Source organism: Panthera uncia, assembly GCF_023721935.1.
Source record: "Panthera uncia isolate 11264 chromosome B2 unlocalized genomic scaffold, Puncia_PCG_1.0 HiC_scaffold_24, whole genome shotgun sequence".
Lineage (NCBI taxonomy): Eukaryota > Metazoa > Chordata > Mammalia > Carnivora > Felidae > Panthera > Panthera uncia.
Genome location: NW_026057580.1, coordinates 14199869 through 14219430, shown reverse-complemented (window position 1 = coordinate 14219430; position 19562 = coordinate 14199869). Strand labels below are relative to the sequence as shown.

At 42.3% G+C, this 19562-nt stretch overlaps 1 protein-coding gene across 1 annotated transcript in view; it reads left to right on the top strand.

Moving 5' to 3' along the window:
* Positions 1-19562, top strand: part of CLIC5 (chloride intracellular channel 5) — a 119969-nt gene that overhangs the window by 25071 nt on the left and 75336 nt on the right. The window lies entirely within an intron of this gene.

Below are 19562 nucleotides of genomic sequence, written 5' to 3'. Positions count from 1 at the left end.
GAGGCCATTTGAACTTGGGAGGGTGGAGAAGAGGCAGAGTACGAAAATATGCTTGTGGCAAGGGTTAGGTGAAGGGCAGGGGTGGATCTAGGTTTCCCGGGCTGGGGCAATCAAGGAGACTTCCTAACAAACGGTTATACAATTATGAATATAACATTAGACACGGAAGCGAATATTCATTTGCAGTGAGAAAACGAATCAAATTACCAACTTAAAAAAACTGTCAAGGGGGCGCCTGGGTGGCTCAGTGGGTTGAGCGTCCGACTTCGGCTCAGGTCATGATCTCACGGTCCGTGAGTTCGAGCCCCGCGTCGGGCTCTGTGCTGACAGCTCAGAGCCTGGAGCCTGCTTCAGATTCTGTGTCTCCCTCTCTCTCCGCCCCTCCCCCGTTCATGCTCTGTCTCTCTCTGCCTCAAAAATAAATAAACATTAAAAAAAATTTTTTTTAAAAGCTGTCAAATACCACAAATATCAGAAATCCAGAAAAGTGACTTACTGTTTTATTAAGTACCTACCACCCTTCTCCAATACTTTCTCCCCCTGCGTTTTTTGGACTACATACACTCTGATCGTTTCTCCATTTTACAACAATCTTGTAATATACTTTTTGATAAGACAGGAGAAAGATAATTTCTCCACTAATGCAATTATCACTGTTTGATTTTTAGAATTGGGGGTCACAAAAATGTAATTACTTATAGAACTACTACAAGTTGATAAACTATAAATATATAAAGTGTATTTGGGGTACTTCCCCTTAAAAACATACAGTGCCTTTGTTACTGTATATGCTGCATGGCTGAGTATACTTCTGATAGGAGAGAACTTCTGTTTTGAATAAGCATTGGTAAGAACCAAACCCTCTGCTTGAAGTTTTCCATATCTGGTAACTGGGAGAATTCTCTACAGACTAGCTTCTGGTTATGTATATTTCAAACCTTGACTCTCCTCTTTGATACACATATGTCTAGTGCCTAGTGCCGTGGGACACATTTATATTGCACTAGACCCCTGACCTTGCTCCTTTAGGTCAGCACAATGGATGGCAAGATTATTAACAGAAATCAGTCCTTTATGAGGACATCTAACAATAACATCATTACTACCAGAAATGACTTAGAACCACACAAATATATCCCACTGAACCCAAACTAAATACATTCTTCAATTGAACTTTCCATTTTGTGAAGTCCCCAAAATGCCCAAGGCCACTCCAATATAATCTTTTTAAAATATATATATATATATATATATATATATATATATATATATTTATGAGAGAGAGAGTGAGAGAGAGAAATTGAGAGAAAGAAAGAGAGAGAGCAGGAAGGGGCAGAGGGAGAGGGAGGGAGAGAATCTTAAGCAGGCTCCATGCAACTCGGATCCCAACATGGGGCTCAATCTCATGACCTGAGCTGAAATCAAGAGTCAGACACTTAACCAACTGAGCCACCCAGGCACTCCCAATATAATCTTATACTAAAGAAAATATGATGGAGGTGAGGTTGCAGTGGAAGGAGACACTAGTCCTAACTAATTGCTGCTTGAATATCTCTTGATTGCAAGTTTGACAAAAACAAATGATTACGTGAAGTCTATCATAGGTTCTTTTCTAAACCTTGGAAGGAACCAGTGCAAGGGAGGGGATCAAGGATCTTGAGGTTTATTAATGTCACAATCAATCCTGCTTGGGTTAGGTCAGAGGGTTGGTTCCAAGCAACTTCCTATACCAATTGGGTATTTAGACACAGATTGGTCAGTCCTGACCTTTCAACAGTCTTACCCATGAAGGCTGAGCCATCCCGGACTCCACACTTCCTCTGGGCATGCGGTAAGGAAGGGCACCAGGCTCTGTGATATCTGTCAGGAACACCCACCTCCTGTGTGTTAGACTTCACTGCCACATGCTTCCATTTACGGAAGCCACTGATAACAGAAGGACACTGCCACTACTCTAAATGGACTGTGTTTCAAAGCACCTTTGTAGGGGCGCCTGGGTGGCTCAGTCGGTTAAGCGTCCGACTTCGGCTCAGGTCATGATCTCACGGTTCGTGGGTTCGAGCCCCGCGTCGGGCTCTGTGCTGACAGCTCGGAGCCTGGAGCCTGTTTCAGATTCTGTGTCTCCTTCTCTCTGTGACCCTCCCCCGTTCATGCTCTGTCTCTCTCTGTCTCAAAGATAAATAAACATTAAAAAAAAAAAAAACACACCTTTGTAAAAAATCAGCATGGGGTATACACCCAACTGGAAGGGAAAAATCAGTGTTCAGGTAAGAAATGAGGTCTCTGGGGACCACACTGGTGACCACGCAGGCTCAAGTAGAGGGTCTGCTTCCAGGACAGGAACACCAGGTGATCAGACATTAAAGAGGCTTTTGACCTTCGCTACCTTCTTAGTGCCATTAGTGAGCAGTCAGGTTGTTTGGGAGCAAACGTGCTAAACCTTCATCATGTTTCTTTTGTTTCCATTGAGGTAGAGTTGATGAGCTGGTCTCGCTGATAAGTTTACTTTAACTAGGGAGATCTTCAGGTGAGGCAGACAAGATAGCAACGGAGGATATCGGAGGAGAAAGTAACCTTAGAGATTATTTTCATTGCACAGTGGAGGGAATTAAAGTCCCAATGGGCAAAATGACATATCAGAGTTAAGGAAATTGGTACACACAGGTAAAGGAGCCCAGATTCATCCATGGAAGCCAAGTCCACTTTGTTTCTTTACCTCTAAAGCAAACTGTGGTTTTCTTGAAATCCTAGTGGAGAAGATGGTTCAGGAAACTAAGGAATAATTCTGGCACCCTCCCCTCGGCTCCCACCCTAACCCCTACTCCCACCTACCTCCCCCAAAGTGTCTACACCTGCCTGTACACAGTTAGAGTGATTGTTGAAACTTGTATTTGTAAAGCAATAATAGCAAATATGTATATCCATTGGGCATCATTTATCCAGGGCTTCTAAGGACCAGGGCATGTTCGAAATTTTGTGGATACTGTGTATCAGGAGAGAAGAATTAGATGTGGAAGACTGCGGTACCTTGATGAATACCAACTGGTAATAGAATATAATTTCAATTTTGTAAGATATGAAAGATAAAAACCTGGGTAGAACACAAATAGGGAGGAGATATAACAAACTCTTAATAAGGGGTCTATGTTTGCATAGTCATCTTACAAGTGTTTGTCATTTTTTTCTTCTTTAAGTATGTCTAACTGTTTAATACTAGTTTCAATGCATCAATACAAAAAATTAGATACAGGTTTTATAAAGAAAATAAAATAACCTTGGATGTGTGTGTGTGTGTGTGTGTGTGTGTGTGTGTGTTTCAAGTAGTCTCCACGGTCAAAGTGGGGCTTGAACTCATGACCCTGAGGTCAAGAGTCACATGTTCTACCAACTGAGCCAGCCAGGTGCCCCTACCTTGGATTTGAATAATAATTAAATACATTTTTATCTGGCTTAGTGCTTTAGTTCGGGTGCCTAGTTGTAGAAACAGTGAACAGACCCACTGACATTAAGTAAATCTCCACAAAAGATCCTGAAATCGAGAAATGGTTGCCCAGAAGGCCAATGTTTTCTTGGTTCCCAGCACTGTGGAGGATGAGCCCCCCAAGTCCCCGACTCTGTGAGTATTTCGTGAAGTCATACTTCCTCTGAGTCAGTCCAGTGTGACTCATGCTTCCCACATCTGCAGCGGAAGGAAGGGAAGGAAGCAAGAAAAATAATAATAACTTGGTTGTTATTGTATCCAATAAAGTAAATTTCACTGTGTTGGGCCAGATGGTAAAATTATAGAAACCAATCTTTGCAAAAATGTGAAATGCAGTACGCTGGATCAAGTGTTTCGTTTTCTTAATTTTTCAAACGCTGTCATTAAAAAAAAAAAAAGGTTTATTTTCTGACCTCTTGCCTATTAAAAGGGGGCAGCTAATTCTTCTGGCAAACTTTGTGGAAACCTGACACACAGTCTTGGGAGTTGCATTAAAAATGCAAGAGGGCATTTTACTCTCAGAGGAGAGCAGGGGTGGAGGGGCTGCGTGCTCATGGCTCCAGGTCAGCAAATGAAGAATTATTTATTTATGGAAAGTGGGGCTAGGTGTCAGCAGGGTTCTGGGGAAGCAGCGTGCCCAAGAATGGAGCGCTTGAACGCAGCCGATAAATTCCTTCAACCCTGATGACTTATGAGAGAGTTTTGAATGCGGTTTTCATCGTCAGTGATTTTTCAAGTTGTATTGTGGATTCAAGCTGCTGATTTCCCACTTTCTTTGACTTCAGTAGGATCAAATTTAGATGGCAGCTTTCATTAATTGTGCTGTAATCCTAGGAATCCCTGGAGCTGCGTTTTTACACCTTGAATAACTTTATGGCCCCCAGAGACAAACCACGTGAGAGAAATAGATGACTGTTCAATGAAAGAATCAAGTTCCCCCAAAGCATTCTCAGCCAGCCTCCCTTGAAGAAATCTAGACCCCTAGCACTGGCAAATAGGTCTGTTCTCCGTATGTGAGGCAAAAGATGACCAAGTCTCCATTTACATTTTACCCGTGCTGTGAAAGTTCATGATGATAACGAAAGCAAAAGAATTCAGAGCCGCAGCATAAAATTTCCAAATGTATGTAAATTCCTGGAGAGGCTTACTCTTTAAAAAAAAATTTTTTTTAATGTCTACTTATTTAGGGGGGTGGGGGGAGCATGAGTGGGGAGGGACAGAGTCAGGGAGACACAGAATCAGAAGCAGGCTCCAGGCTCTGAGCTGCCAGCACAGAGCCCAATGCAGGGCTCAAACTCACAAACTGCGAGATCGTGACCTGAGCCGAAGTTGCCGCTTAACAGACTGAGCCACCCAGGCGCCTCTGGGAGGCTTACTCTTGAACACAGTGATGATGCAGGTAAAATCTGCAGTTTCCCTGTACTGCCTCCTGTCTCTCCTCCCTTGCCTTCTCTTTGCACACCTTCTTTTTTTATTATTATTTAAAAAAATTTTTTTAACATTTATTTATTTTTGAGAGACAGAGCACGAGTGGGGGAGGAGTGGGGGGGGTGGTGGTACACAGAATCCAAAGCAGGATCCAGGCTCTGAACTGTCAGCACAGAGCCCGACGTGGGGCTCGAACTCACTGACCACGAGATCATGACCTGAGCCGAAGTCAGACACTTAACTGACTGAGCCACCCAGGCGCCCCTCTTTGCACACCTTCTTCCAGCATTACTCTTGGAAAAATATCTGGCAAGTACAGTCATGTCAAGGCATAAATATGGTTTGAGGTGGTTATTTTTTATCAGGATATTTGCTTTTTTTTATTAATCAAAAAGGCTTCAACTACAACAAGGAATTCCTTACCAAACTTCAGTCCCCAAAAGTTTTATAAGGAAAGAACCCCTGACGTTTTGCAAGGAAAGAAGCCCTAAGTGGCATTCCAGGGATGACAATTTACTGTACTTATGCCTGCTTTTGATTTGGGCAACACTCATTATAGACATCAAGCATGATTTTCCCCCCAGATTCTAGATGGGGATGCCTTTTCTCTCAACTCCAACACAAGCATATCAAAGCAGGCAGTGTGCCTTATTTAGCTTTGCCAACCCCATGAATTTAGGAACTGAAGGATGGACAGTCATTCCCTCTGAGTCTGCAGTGACAAATTAGGACGCCCAATGCAAGTTATATACAGAGAGCTTTTCTGCCTTACCTTGGTGCCGTGTGCCAACAGGTGAGGGAACTGGCCTCTGGAAGAAAAGGAAACACAGTCGAAGGGCATTTCTCTCTTCCTCCTCTCCATGGTTCAGATGTGTTTCTTCTGACCTGTCCTTGATGTGGGTCCTAACCTCAACCTCTTCTAAGTGCTACCTCCAACTGTGAAGCAACTCTCCCATCTTCTCTTCGTAACTAGAACATGAACCAGGCACATTAGGACTTTGCCTTATTCGATTCGGCAGCACAAAAGATAGAAAATTAGTCTAACTGCCACACCTCCACTACCTCAAGTCTTTCTCTGAATCCATCTTTTTTTTTTTAAGTGTATTTAATTTTTTGAGAGAGAGAGAGAGAGAGAGGAGGAGAGGGGGAGAGAGAAAGAGAGAGAGAGAGAAGGAAGGGGAGAATGTCAACCAGGCTCTGCACTGACAGCCCCAGTGTGGGGCTCCGTCCCATGAACCGTGAGATCATGACCTGAGGCAATACCAAGAGTTGGATGCTTAACCGACTGAGCCACCGAGGTGCCCCTCTCTCTTAATTCATCTCGATCGCATTTTCTAGGGTCGCAGGTATCTGAGAACATGGCAGATAAACAAATGAAACCCCTGGTCTATTTTTACGGTCCAATTATTTGCCTGCCACATGTATGATTCTAGGCTAGCTACTTAAAACTCCTAATTCTCACTCTCCTCATAGTACATGCCTTATAAGGCGATTGTAAGGGGTAAATGAGCCAACGGATACAAACCACCTAGCACAGTACCTGGCACACAGAAAGTACTCAATAAATGTAAGCCATCATCATCATCATCACCAATAATAGCATCACCATCCCATCCAGTAGCAACTGGTTGGGGCTAATAAGACAGTTATTCAGTATAATTCATGAGTGGCCTAGGTAGAGAGTGGACCTCCCCTCCAAACTTTATTTTTAGGGGCCCCTGGGTGGCTCAGTCAGTTGAGCATCTAACTTCAGCTCAGGTCATGATGTCACGGTTCGTGAGTTCGAGCCCCACGTCGGGCTCTGTGCTGACGGCTCAGAGCCTGCAACCTGCTTCAGATTCTGTGTCTGCCTCTCTCTATGCTCCTCCCCTGCTCACACCTTGTCTCACTCTCAAGAATAAATAAAGAAAAAAATTTTTTTAACTTTATTTTTAAAAATTTTAAATATTGCATTAATAAAATACTAATGTTTACCTTGCTAAAATATTTTGAACATTGTCTCAATTCTCTCAGTGGAAACACCGAAATGCTATATTTCCTCATGAAATACATGAAACTTATACTTCGAAATAAATAAGCTGATCTCTCTGAGGTTTCAAAAATTTCTTATTGAAAATCCCTGTGAATTCTACACTCCTAAATATACCCTTACCTGTCAGTCAGTGACCATACTCCTTGGAAACACGAACTAGTAAGCAAGGGAGAGTGTGTGCCCAGAAGTGTTAGTCTGGGCCTCCCACTTGATATTCTGTGTTTTATCCAATGAAAGAGCAGGTGGTGGAGAAAAGGTCTGGGTCCGAGGTCTGGACTCTAGCTTTGTCTCTGCCACTAAGGAGTGACGGAGTGACCTTGGACAAGCTCACCGGGCTTCTGCATCCTCACCCGGTGAAGAGGCACTGAGTCTTCATACCCTCACCCCCCTCGGGCTTGGATGGTTTGTGTTTTGTGTATGATGAATTTGCTTCACTCCTCTCTTTTTCTTTCCATTTTCCCATCGAGAAGGCAAGGCAAAAGTGGTAACAAGCAGGAAAACAGCGCCCTCTAGGGTTTTCCCGAGGCGTGCCTGTATTGAGGATGTAAGGATGAAAAAACCGGGGGAAGGGTCTGGGGGTTCTGAATTTCCTAAGGCCTACAATTACTTGTCTTGCGTCTTTTTCTTTTTCTTTTTCTTTTTTTTTTTTCTTATCTGCCTCACTTCTTAAGTAGACCTCACAATGTTGTTTCTACCTTGATGGGTTGAAATAAATTTGTTTTGAAAAATTACAAAACCCCAAAGGAATAAAACTAGCAAAAATGAAAATTAAACCCCCAGAATAAACTTGGAGGTGCAGAACCCCAAATCAAATAAGAAATTATTGAAAAAGCAGAGAGCTTTTGTATTATGTATTATGTATTTCAAATATAAGTGTAACGTGTTTCAGGAGGAACGATAACGTTTTGATGTTTCCACTGAGAGAATTAAGACAGGGTTCAGAATATTTTAACAAGATAAACATTGGTATTTTATTAAAACAATATTTAAACAGAAGGGAAGTCCGTTTAAGTTTATATTTTTTGAGTTGTTTATTATCCTTCCAAAAATGAGGCAGAAATCAATAAAAAGGAGCATTATTGTCTCCTAGACAACAGAGAAACAGAATGTCACAAATTACCTGATCTAATGCTCCATTGTATAGATGACGAAGCTGGTAACCCAGAACTTTTATATTTAATCCAGAGTTCTTGATAATTTCTGGAAGAGTACTTAGACTAGTAAGAGCAATGCTAATATTCAGTGTAAATAACAATGAATATGAACTCATTATGAATCAAGCATCCTGCCATGTTTTGCGGGGAGTATCTCATTTAACCCTTGCAATAGCTCAATGAGTTCATTACCATTGTTTTTTCCCTTTCACAGCCGGAGAAATGGAGGCACGGAGGAGTCAAGTAACTACCCCCAAGTTTACAGCTTATCAATACTCCCGGGCCTTTCATACACAGCCACAAATCAATCCCACATTCAAATTCGTAGATATACACTCAGATAGATGCCGCTAAGCTTTTTAGGACCTCTGTGTTTCGTTTTGAAACAGAACAGTATTTTGGTTCCGAAAGCTCTCCCTGACCATTGCGGAGACAAAATGAGTCACAGAGAGGTGGGAGGAGCCCTAAAAGATGGGTGGTAAATGGGGCCCAAGGAGGGGATGGGAGATGGCTGACCTTGGAATTGATCAGTTAGGGGTCAGCTCTTTGGAGTGAGGTATAGCTTCAAGTTCCATCATAATCTTTCATAAAAATTAAGGGTCCATTAAGCAAGTATATATATATAAAAGGAAAAAGCTGAATGCAGGTCGAATCTTTACAAAACTCTATGCACATGTGTTTATCATTTCTTCTGTTCTTTGGTAAAAGCACACAAACACACACTGACTATCCACACACAGTTCTGTGCTGTTCTAACACAATTTTTTTCATATGCATATTTCCTCATGTTTCACTTTAAATAGCTACATGATATTATTCCATTATCTTGACGTATCATGATTTGCTTAGTCACCTCCCTATTGTTGAGGCTTTGGATTGTTCCCAGTTATAAATAGCATCGCTATACCATTTCCAGACCAATTTTAATTTAGGGATTTTTTTTTTCCGATCCATATTCCCAAGGGTTTAATTCCTGTGTCAAAGTGCACAATATATCGGCTCTTGCTGTATCTTGCTAGGCTGCTTTGTGGGAAGGTTAAAAGATAAATTACAAGTCCATATAGCATTGAATCTTTAGCATTCCGTTTTGCTGACTTATCTACCAAGCAACGTCATTAATCATTTTAAGTGTTTTTACCACATCGCTGCCACCACCCTGCCCCCTGACATCATGACCACTCCCATTATCGTTACCTTTGCCCAGACAACCAAAAGCAGCACCATTAGTCATCAGCTACCTTCACCATCAATACCATCCCCATCGTCATCATCCACCCCCACTGTCACCATCACCTTCAAAATGCCACCACAACACTGTCACTGACATCACGATCACCCTCATCCGCAAAACGGACACCCATATCTCCATCACTCACTACCGCCACCATTACTTTTATAACCGCCGCCTTCCCCGTGATCAGCTATTGTCACCATCATCGTCCCCATCGTCACTGTATGCCACCACCATTATTGAAGACATCCAGCATGTGCCAAATCCCGTCCTGAGTGTTTACTTACACTAATCGTTCCGGGCTCACAATAACCCTTCTAGGTGTATAATGGCCCCTTGTTGCCGACTGCAAAACTGACGCTGAGAAATTAAGACTTTTGGTCAAGGATACTGCTGGACCATGGCAAAGCCGAGATCCGTATCTGTATTAGTCAGACTCCAAAGCCCGTTCTCTGTAGCGCCAATGACTGCACTTACTTTAATTGACGTTCTGTGGTCTTTCAAAGTTCTTTCGTCTACATCTCTTTAGTTGCTATTCAGCCTGAGCGTTTTTCCATATGGTGATTTATTGTCTACATTTCCTTGTGTGTAAACCTTCCTATGACCTCATTTTACATGAAAGCTGAATATTGACCTCAAATGATTAGATCAATTCCTGATTTTTTTCGATAGTAAAACTTTTCTTTAACATTTATAACATATACTCTTCCCCTCCCCCCCCCCCCCACACATATTTTTTTTATTTTAGGGAGCAAGTGCAAGGGCGGGGGGGGAGGGGGACAGAGAGAAAGAGAGATCAAAGCGGTGCTCAATCCCAGGACCCTGGGATCATGACCTGAGCTGAAATCAAGAGTCAGATGCTCAACCGACTGAGCCACCCAGGTGCCCCTTCTCACTTATATTTTATCTTTTAAGCTCTTTTGGTTTTTGGATGTTATAACATCTATTTTATGTCTAATTATAACATTAGAGAATCAGAAGTATTTCTCCCTTTTTTAGTTGGAAAGAATATGCTTATTTTCTTCTAGTTTTCTTATGTTCATCATTTTGTTTTGACCAAAATTTATTATAAGTATATGATATGAGGTATGAATCTAATATATTCTCTGTACTGTGATTCGATTGTGCCCACGTACTGAATTATGATTATTTCTTGCATTGTATTTTTTTTCATGTAGTAAGTTCTTATAATGGTTTTAATTTACTTTTAAAATATATACTCTATCTCATCATTTCTTCCTTGCTTTTAATCTAATATCACATAGTTTTGGTAATTGTCACTTGTTTTAAAATCTGGAAAATAAATCTTTCACTAATCCTTTTGGAAAAACTTTTTGGTTATTTTTTCCTGCTTGTTTTTCTGGAGAAATCTTAAAATCAGATTTTAGAAAACATACTATGGAGACTTTAATTGTTATCATATGAACAGAGAGTTTGTTACTTTAAGAATGTTCGATTTTGGGGGCGCCTGGGTGGCTCAGTCGGTTGAGCGTCCGACTTCAGCTCAGGTCACGATCTCGCGGTCCGTGAGTTCGAGCCCCGCGTCGGGCTCTGGGCTGATGGCTCAGAGCCTGGAGCCTGCTTCCGATTCTGTGTCTCCCTCTCTCTCTGCCCCTCCCCGGTTTATGCTCTGTGTCTCTCTGTCTCAAAAATAAATAAAAAACGTTAAAAAAAATTAAAAAAAAAAGAATATTTGATTTTGCATTCATGAATAAGATTTAATTTCCCATTATTCATAGTATTATTTTTCCTTTCCAAATCATTTTATTATTTGGAGCTAAATTATTATCTAAGCAGTTAATGGTATTTTTATCATAAGGGTATATAGATTTTACAGCAATATGAAGTGATTCATCACCTAAGTATCGGGATACAAGTAATTTTAATGAATTTATCTTTTCCAATGCATCAGTTTTTGCGGTAACTGCAAAATCTTAGATAAACAGTTCAGATACCATAACGATTTTTTCTGCCACTTGAAAAGCAACATCCAAATTAGTAAAAACAATGACATGTTCTTTAAAGCCAAAATGTTTCAGAAAAGCAGGGCCTCCAGACGAACTAATCTGGGAAAAACAGAGTCTCCCAGCACATGGATATCCATTAATGTAAACCAACTTTGGACGAGCACGCTAGGGCTGAGTTTCTGGAAAACTGTCATGTGAAGTGGGATTTTGAGGCCACTTAAACTTCCTTTTCTCCAAGTTCTCTCCTTTTCCATTGTCTGGGGCTCCTATGTGCTGACTTTAGCAGAGAGTAGCAGTCAAGACTGGGGTGTAAGTTGGCAAAATCATCGCAAAGATGGACCCCTGAGAAGTTTGCTCCCTTTCTTCCAGAAATAGAGCACTGCCCCCAGGCACTAATGGCATCTTGGGGTTTTGAGGACCCACCTGGGTGAGCCTCTCTGAAAGGTAGGGTTATTAAGCTTGGAGATTAGATTTTGCAGTCATAGCAGAAGTAGGTGAGTTCTCCATTCATTTACTTCTTCAACAAATATTACTCAGCCATGCAATCCACTAACTGTGGATAAAACATCGTGGTCTCCATTTTTTTTTAAAAAAAATCTATCAATATGAAAAGGGAGAAATAAAGGCATTGGATCAGGTTTGCTCCTAGGTCCCTTTCACCTTAGAATTAAGATGTTTGCTATCACAAAATAGGTACTTGAGAGTCTGGGTCAATGAGCTTTGCCAAATGAAAAACTAATATTAGTTAGTGAGCCTTATGAGCCCAAAAGGTGCTGGGCTGGGTCTGAAGACCCAGGTCTCGGCCTCTGAGGCTCCTTGTCGCTGGGTTAATCTTCTCAATACAATTTCAGTGTCTTCTACCCACGGAGTGACCTGCCTTTTGGTGAATCGGTAACCAAATACCCGTCCTTCCTGTGATTCTCCGCTTATACGTCCCCTGTACTTTTATCCACCCAGGGATGACCACATCCCTGCTACACACCCAGGATAGGCAAGAACTGCTCAGCAAACCAAGGAAGCCCTCGGATGTCAGTGCAGTTCCTTAGACTGTCTATCTGCTTATTTATTCATTCCTTTTTGCTTCCATTAATTTCTTACAGAACACTGCTTATGTGCCCACACACACCTTTTCTGCCCCAACACACAACGGAAGTAATTTGTTCTTCCAAGCTTGCCAATTATCTCATTCAGTGTGTAAACTGTGATCAAAAGATTGTGCTTTTGATTTTTTTTTTATTTAAAACAAATTTTTTTAATGTTTATTTATTTTTGAGAGAGAGAGACAGAGAGAGGGCATGAGCGAGGGAGGGGCAGAGAGGGAGGGAGAGACAGAATCCGAAGCAGGTTCCAGGGTCTGAGCTGTCAGCACAGAGCCCGACGCGGGGCTCGAACTCACGGACCGCGAGATCATGACCTGAGCCGAAGTCGGATGCTCAACCGACTGAGCCACCCAGGTGCTTTTGATTTTTGAACCAAAATCAAGTTTTGGATATCCATTGTGCTTTTGATTTTTGAGCCAAAATCAAGGTTTGGATATCCATTTGCAAAAGAAGTCCTTAGTACTGTTGTGAGTAAAAGAAGAAATAATTAATAGTCACCAACCTAAATGACAGTGATGACCTTCTTATGGAGGCATTTCTTGAATATTCATGAGGGAAGCAAAAGAGACAAAATGTAGCACCTGTAAAAAATGTTAAGACCTTCACGAGATATACAAATATTGAATCATTATACTGTATACCTGAAACTAACATAATGTTATGTATCAATTATATCTCTGAAATTTTTTTAATGTCAAGAGCTGAGGTTAAATAAGAGTTGTTAAACTAAGGATGGAAAATAATTTTTTTTGGTATTTTTTTCCTGCTTGTTCTTCTGAAAGAGCCTTAAAATCAGTTTTTTCAGCTTTTATAGAATATACTATGGAGACCTCAGTTATTGTCTTAGTTGTAATTTTGGAGTAAGGAGACGGACAGAGAATTTGGAAGGCAGGGATTCCCAAGACTAAGATTTCCCATATTATTTTCAAAACAAGCGTTCAAAACCATTATACTGCAAAACCCATAAGGTTTATAAAGGTTGAACGCTTGGGAATCCACTAATAAAATAATTGGTATTCTGCAAAGCCACTGAGTTTGTTCAACACCCATTCATTTACTTGACAAATACTTCCTAAGCATGATTCTAGCACTGTCTGTGCCCTGGGAACAAATGAAAAAAGTATGAAACATCGTCCTTAACCTCAAAGACATGGTGGTGCAGTTGAGGATATAAGATTTACAGAGCGAAAGGACAGGTTTATAAAAGAACACAGCTTACGATTAAAAAAGCAGGATGCAAATAAATAAATTGGAAAAAAGTTAAAGTAAGTCCTGAATGAGATAACTAAAAGAGACCGCAAGTTTCAAAAGGAATAAATCGCTGTAGATTAAGAGGGTCAGAAAAGTCTCCCTGGCAAGGTAGGACTTTAGCATTTGAACACAGGGAGGACATAGGCAAGGCCATGAGTGGGGAAGTTATTGAAAACCCACCCCAGCTATGACACAGCCCCTCCTGGGTCACCTGGGGCCCCAGTCTAATAAGCCACTTGACTAACTATGCAAAATGGCCAGTGACTTCTGCCCAAATGGCCACAGTGAGAGCCCGGGATAGAGGCAGCTTGTGCACAAGCTCAATGCAGATCCACACTAGAGTTTTCTTTTTTTTTTTTTTTTCAACATTTTTTTTTAAATTTATTTTTGGGACAGAGAGAGACAGAGCATGAACGGGGGAGGAGCAGAGAGAGAGGGAGACACAGAATCGGAAGCAGGCTCCAGGCTCCGAGCCATCAGCCCAGAGCCTGACGCGGGGCTCGAACTCACAGACCGCGAGATCGTGACCTGGCTGAAGTCGGACGCTTAACCGACTGCGCCACCCAGGCGCTCCAACACTAGAGTTTTCAAATGCAGTTCTGAGACATTCAACATCTAGAGGCAAGCAAATCTAACTCGTGGGAGAGACGGAGGCATTGATAGGGGAGCTGAGGCAGTTATGTCATTTAAGAGGAACTGAAGCGTGGGAGGATTGCCAGGTATCCATTAAACAACACGCTTGTGTAAACAATACGTTCTGAAACAAATGGCTACACCTGTCCTTTATCAAAGTGCCTTTTGCTTAAAGGAAAACATCTTCTGCTTCATTAGCTCTTTTTTCTTCTTTTCCTTTTTTAAATGTATAGAGTTCTAATTATGTGGGTTTTTTTTTAAGTTTATTTATTTTGAGAGAGCGAGAGTGAGGGAGTGGGGGAGAGGCAGAGAGAGAGAGGGAGAGACAGAGTCCCAAGCAGGCTCCACGACGTCAGCACAGAGCCCAACGCAGGGCTTGAACTCACGAACCGTGAGATCATGACCCGAGCCATAGTCAGATACTTCACCGACTGAGCCACCCAGGCGCCCTTCTTTTTTCTTCTAATATTTGTCAAAGACTCGAAAATTTCTGCTGTCTTTTGAGGAAGAGGTCACAGCACAATATAAAATAGGGAGGAGGAGGTGGCCATTAGGAGCCAAGACATCTGAATTCCTGGCCTGGTCCTGCCCTTGATATTCTTTGAACCGTGAGGCTTGTCACTTACACTTTCGAGATCTGCATTTTTTCCCCACAAGATGATGGTGATACCATCTACCTTAATTACTTTACAGGGTTATTTGGGATGAAGTAAAACGATATGGGTAAAAATGTGTAATGTGTTGAGCCCCTATTTCGAATCAAATAATTTCACATTCTTTATGTCATTGAATGCCGAGGACAAGAGCTCACGTTAAGTATTAGTAGCTCTATTCGTCAATAAGGAAACTGACTATTTGGAGAGCTTAGTTGATTTGCTCAACACCACCCAGAAATTGCAATCCAGCTCTCCAAAGCTGAGTAGGTACTCTCTCCTTTAATGCCCACGTGACGCAGTTTGAGCCCATGCCCTAATGCCTGCTCTGTCCTCCATCAGCTGGGGGCCCCTTTTGCTTTGAGAAGGTCTGAGACACCAGGTTGAAAGTGCAGGCCTTGAGGTGAGAGGTTAGCCTGTGTCAGGCTCACAGGGCGCTGTCCCACAAAGTAAGGCAGAAAACAGGGGTGGGCTGAAGATGTGATGCAGTGTCCAAAGCAAGGACTCCCATCACCCATATATACGTAGACAACATGTTACACGTCTCACCCTGAAGCACCTGAACTGGGATTATCTCCTGGCTCAGGGCTTCCCAGAGGGTAGGTCTTGCCTCACATCTGTGGGATTAAAAAGAATCTCTAGGGGCACCTGGGTGGCTCAGTCGTTTAAGGGTCTGACTCTTGATTTTGGCTCAAGTCATGATCTCATGGTCATGAGATCAAACTCTATGTCAGGGTCTGAGCTCAGCGCAGAGACTGGGATTCTCTCTCTCCCTCTCTCTCTGCCCTTCCCCTGCTCATACTCTCTCTCTCTCTCTCTCTCAAAATAAAGAAACATTTAAAAAAAAATTCTCTAACAAGCAACAATCTCAATTTTGGCTGCCCATGAGAATCAGCTGAGGAGTTTACAAAGAATCTCAGAGCCCAGGCTGCATCCCAGACCAGTGACATCATTTAGTCCCCAAATGCAGCCACGTTTAAGAACAACTGATCCCACAGGACAGAGGAAGGGTCTCCCTAGGAACAAATTTGAGCTTCCAGTATTTTAAGATTTTTAGACTCTTCCAGTAATGGGGAGAAGCTACTCTGGCATTATCTCAAAGAGCATCTTTGGTTGGTTGGTTGGTTGGTTGGTTGGTTTCTGTTATATTAGCAAGTGGTGAATAGAAGTCGTAGGATCTTACCTTAGGTCTTCCTCAAACATGTCAATGTCACCCTGAAAAAGTAATAACCCCTTGTGTTAACATAGCTTTTATGGCGATGTTTTCTGCTTCTTGTTAAAACTGGCTCTGCAGATGTCATTTAAGCATCAATGGCGATTTTTTATAAAGCTTCATTCTTATTAAACAGATATCCTGGCAGTGATCAATCTACTGGTTACAATGATGGTCAGCACAGGAAGGGCAAAGCAGGAAAGACTCTTCCCGGACATAGATCATCTATAGATAAACACATCTATGGGTAGAAATTTTATTTTGCAAAGTGATGCTAGGCTTCCACTCTTTGGTATTTCTTCTCCCTTCTCTATTTGGTGTCTTTGTGGAGCTTTCAAAATCAAAACTTAACTTTCCTAACCTGATATTGTCAAGGACACCCAGATGTGTGCAGACTAAAGGTACAAAGGCTGTGGAGAGCCACAGGAAAGTATCCGGCCCCCAGTTTCCTGGCCCCACCCTCAGATTCAGTGTCTGTGGGAAGGGCCTAGAGAGATGCGTTTTTTTTTTTTTAATTTTTTTTAATGTTTATTTATTTTTGAGACAGAGAGAGACAGAGCATGAACGGGGGAGGGGCAGAGAGAGAGGGAGACACAGAACCGGAAGCAGGCTCCAGGCTCTGAGCTGTCAGCCCAGAGCCTGACGCGGGGCTCGAACTCATGAACCGTGAGATCGTGACCTGGGCTGAAGTCGGACGCTCAACCGACTGAGCCACCCAGGCGTCCCGAGAGATGCGTTTTTAAGAAGCTCCTTAAGTGATTCGTTCAGACTGTGCTAGGAAACTCCTCTGGTCCCATACCCTTTGGGACTGCTGGTCTTTGTGTCATCAGTGGCCTCCTGGGATGCACTTTTAAAATGCAGGTATGACTGCAGCCTGATTCACTGAGTTCCTCTCTGTGGGCAGATGTGAGGACAACAGCAGTAGGAAGGTCTCGGTGTGTGTTTATTAAATGGACAAGAGGATGGGGCGCCTGGTGGCTCGGCTGGTTAAGCATCTGACTTTTGATTTCGTCTCAGGTCATGATCTCATGGTTTGTGGGTTCACACCCTGCATCGGGCTCTGTGCTGGTAGTGCAGAGCCTGCTCGGGATTCTCAGTCTCCCCCTCTCCCTCTGGCCCTCCTGCACTCTCTCAAAAATAAATAAATAAGCTTAAAAAAATAATAAACAGACAAGAGGAAAGTAAGATCTGCTAGTGTGAGAGTTTGGCAAAGGGATGAGGGTTCTGAATCCAAGGAGTCTCGGGCTCTGCTCAGGTCATGATCTCATGGTTTGTGTGTTCGAGCCCCAAGTAGGGCTCTGCGCTAACAGTGCAGAGCCTGCTTGGGATTCTGTATCTCCCTCTCTCTGCCCCCCCCCACCCCACTTGCTCTCCTTTTGTCTCTCTTTCAAAATAAATAAAACTTTTAAAAAGGAAAAGAAAAGGGGCGCCTGGGTGGCTCAGTGGGTTAAGCGGCCGACTTCGGCTCAGGTCATGATCTCGCGGTCCGTGAGTTTGAGCCCGACGGGGCTCTGTGCTGACAGCTCAGAGCCTGGAGCCTGCTTCCGATTCTGTGTCTCCCTCTCTCTGACCCTCCCCCGTTCATACTCTGTCCTCTTTCTGTCTCAAAAATAAATAAACGTTAAAAAAAATTTTTTTTAATTTAAAAAAAAAAAGGAAAAGAAAAGACACCTGTGGTAAAAAAAAAAAAAAAAAAACCGCACAAAGTAAAAATTGTAAAAAGTAAAAATTGTAATGTTCTCCCTCCTAATCCAACTATTCCGAAATAACCATTATTCACAGTTTAGGTGTAGCTTTCCAGACAATATATATAATATAAGATTATATATATTTTACAATGAAAACACCCATGTACTTTTCCATAATTTGTTTTCTTTTTCATTTAACAATATATCCTGACATCTTTCCATGTCATGGAAAAGAACTCCATATATGTTCTTTTTGTGATATCCTTCATTATATGGATGTACCCAACGTACCTAATCTATCTTCTGATGGACATTTAGTCCCCTCCTAGTTTTTTCTTATTTCAAACAATGATGCAGTGAACACCTTTGACCCTTTGTTCACTTAAGAGTTTCTTATCAGTGGGCCTGTTGAGCCTTCGTATGACCCAACTGTGTCTTTAAATTTGACAGATAGCTGGGGCACCTGGGTGGCTCTGTCAGTTAAGCGTCCGGCTTCGGCTCAGGTCATGATCTCACGGTTTGTGAGTTCGAGCCCCACATCGGGCTCTGTGCTGACAGCTCAGAGCCTGGGGCCTGCTTCAGATTCTGTGCCTCCCTCTCTCTCTGTCCCTCCCTTACTTTCACTTTGTCTCTCTTTCTGTCTCAGAAATAAATAAACGTTAAATTTTTTTTTTTTTAATTTGATAGATAGCTGACCTCCAAAAGGTTGTACCAATGTACAGTCCCTACTTGTATGGCATATTTGCTCACAACTTTTTTCGTGAGTCCTTAAAAAGTTTTACCAATTAAACAGTGAGAAAATATCCCATTGGTACAATTTCAGTTTTGTAGCTAAGCGGTGTGCTTTTTCAGATCCTTCTTATCCCTGTGTTCCTGTGAATGAACTGTTCATCATCGTTTACCATGGAGTCAAGGCTCACTTTTGTGTTGCCAAACACTGTGCTTTCTTATTTTCACCGTGGCATCTGTGGCGAACAGCAAATGGTCACGCGCCGCAGAGAGCAAATCCACGGAGCGGGGGAAGAGCGAGGGAGTCCTTTTCCGCTTACTCAAGATATCAGAACCAGCAGCTTATTAAAAACCACCGCGTACATCGTTCGGCGTGTAAACCTTAAGAGCTGGAGCAAAGCACAGTGACTGGAATGAAATACGATCTTAAGTTATTTCTCAAACAAATGAGTGACTGTAGACAGACAGGCAGATCTAGACACATTCTATGCGTCTGGCTCTGTGCTGGGCACAGGGAAACACAAATAAGAAACACCGGTCCTTCTTTCAAAAAGCTAGAAGATTTGTTGGGCTGTGGCTGTGTAAAGTGATAATTACAGTGTTAGAGGTGATGAATGGAGGGATGAGTGGATGTCTTCTGTCCTTGAAGGTCTTAAATCTAGAAGGCAGCAGATTCATAAACAAATAATTTCAAAGTAATAGTGCAAGAGTAGAGATTTGCATAGGATGTTATTGAGGCGTGGGTTTTAAGGATGAGAGAGAGTTAGCTGAGTGAGGAAACACGAGGAAAGTCAAATAATGGAAACAAAGACATGGAAGTATGGGACAGCAGGGTGTGTACTTAGGAAAGCAAACCATATTAGGATTCCCAGAATCTCTGGCACCTCAGGCCAGAGGAGTCCCGATAGGCAGATAGGTCACATCATGCCAGGGAGTGTGATCCAGGCTGAAACCAAAGGGTTTCTTGCCTGGGCTGGGTGATCTGCCATGCATTGTAGATGG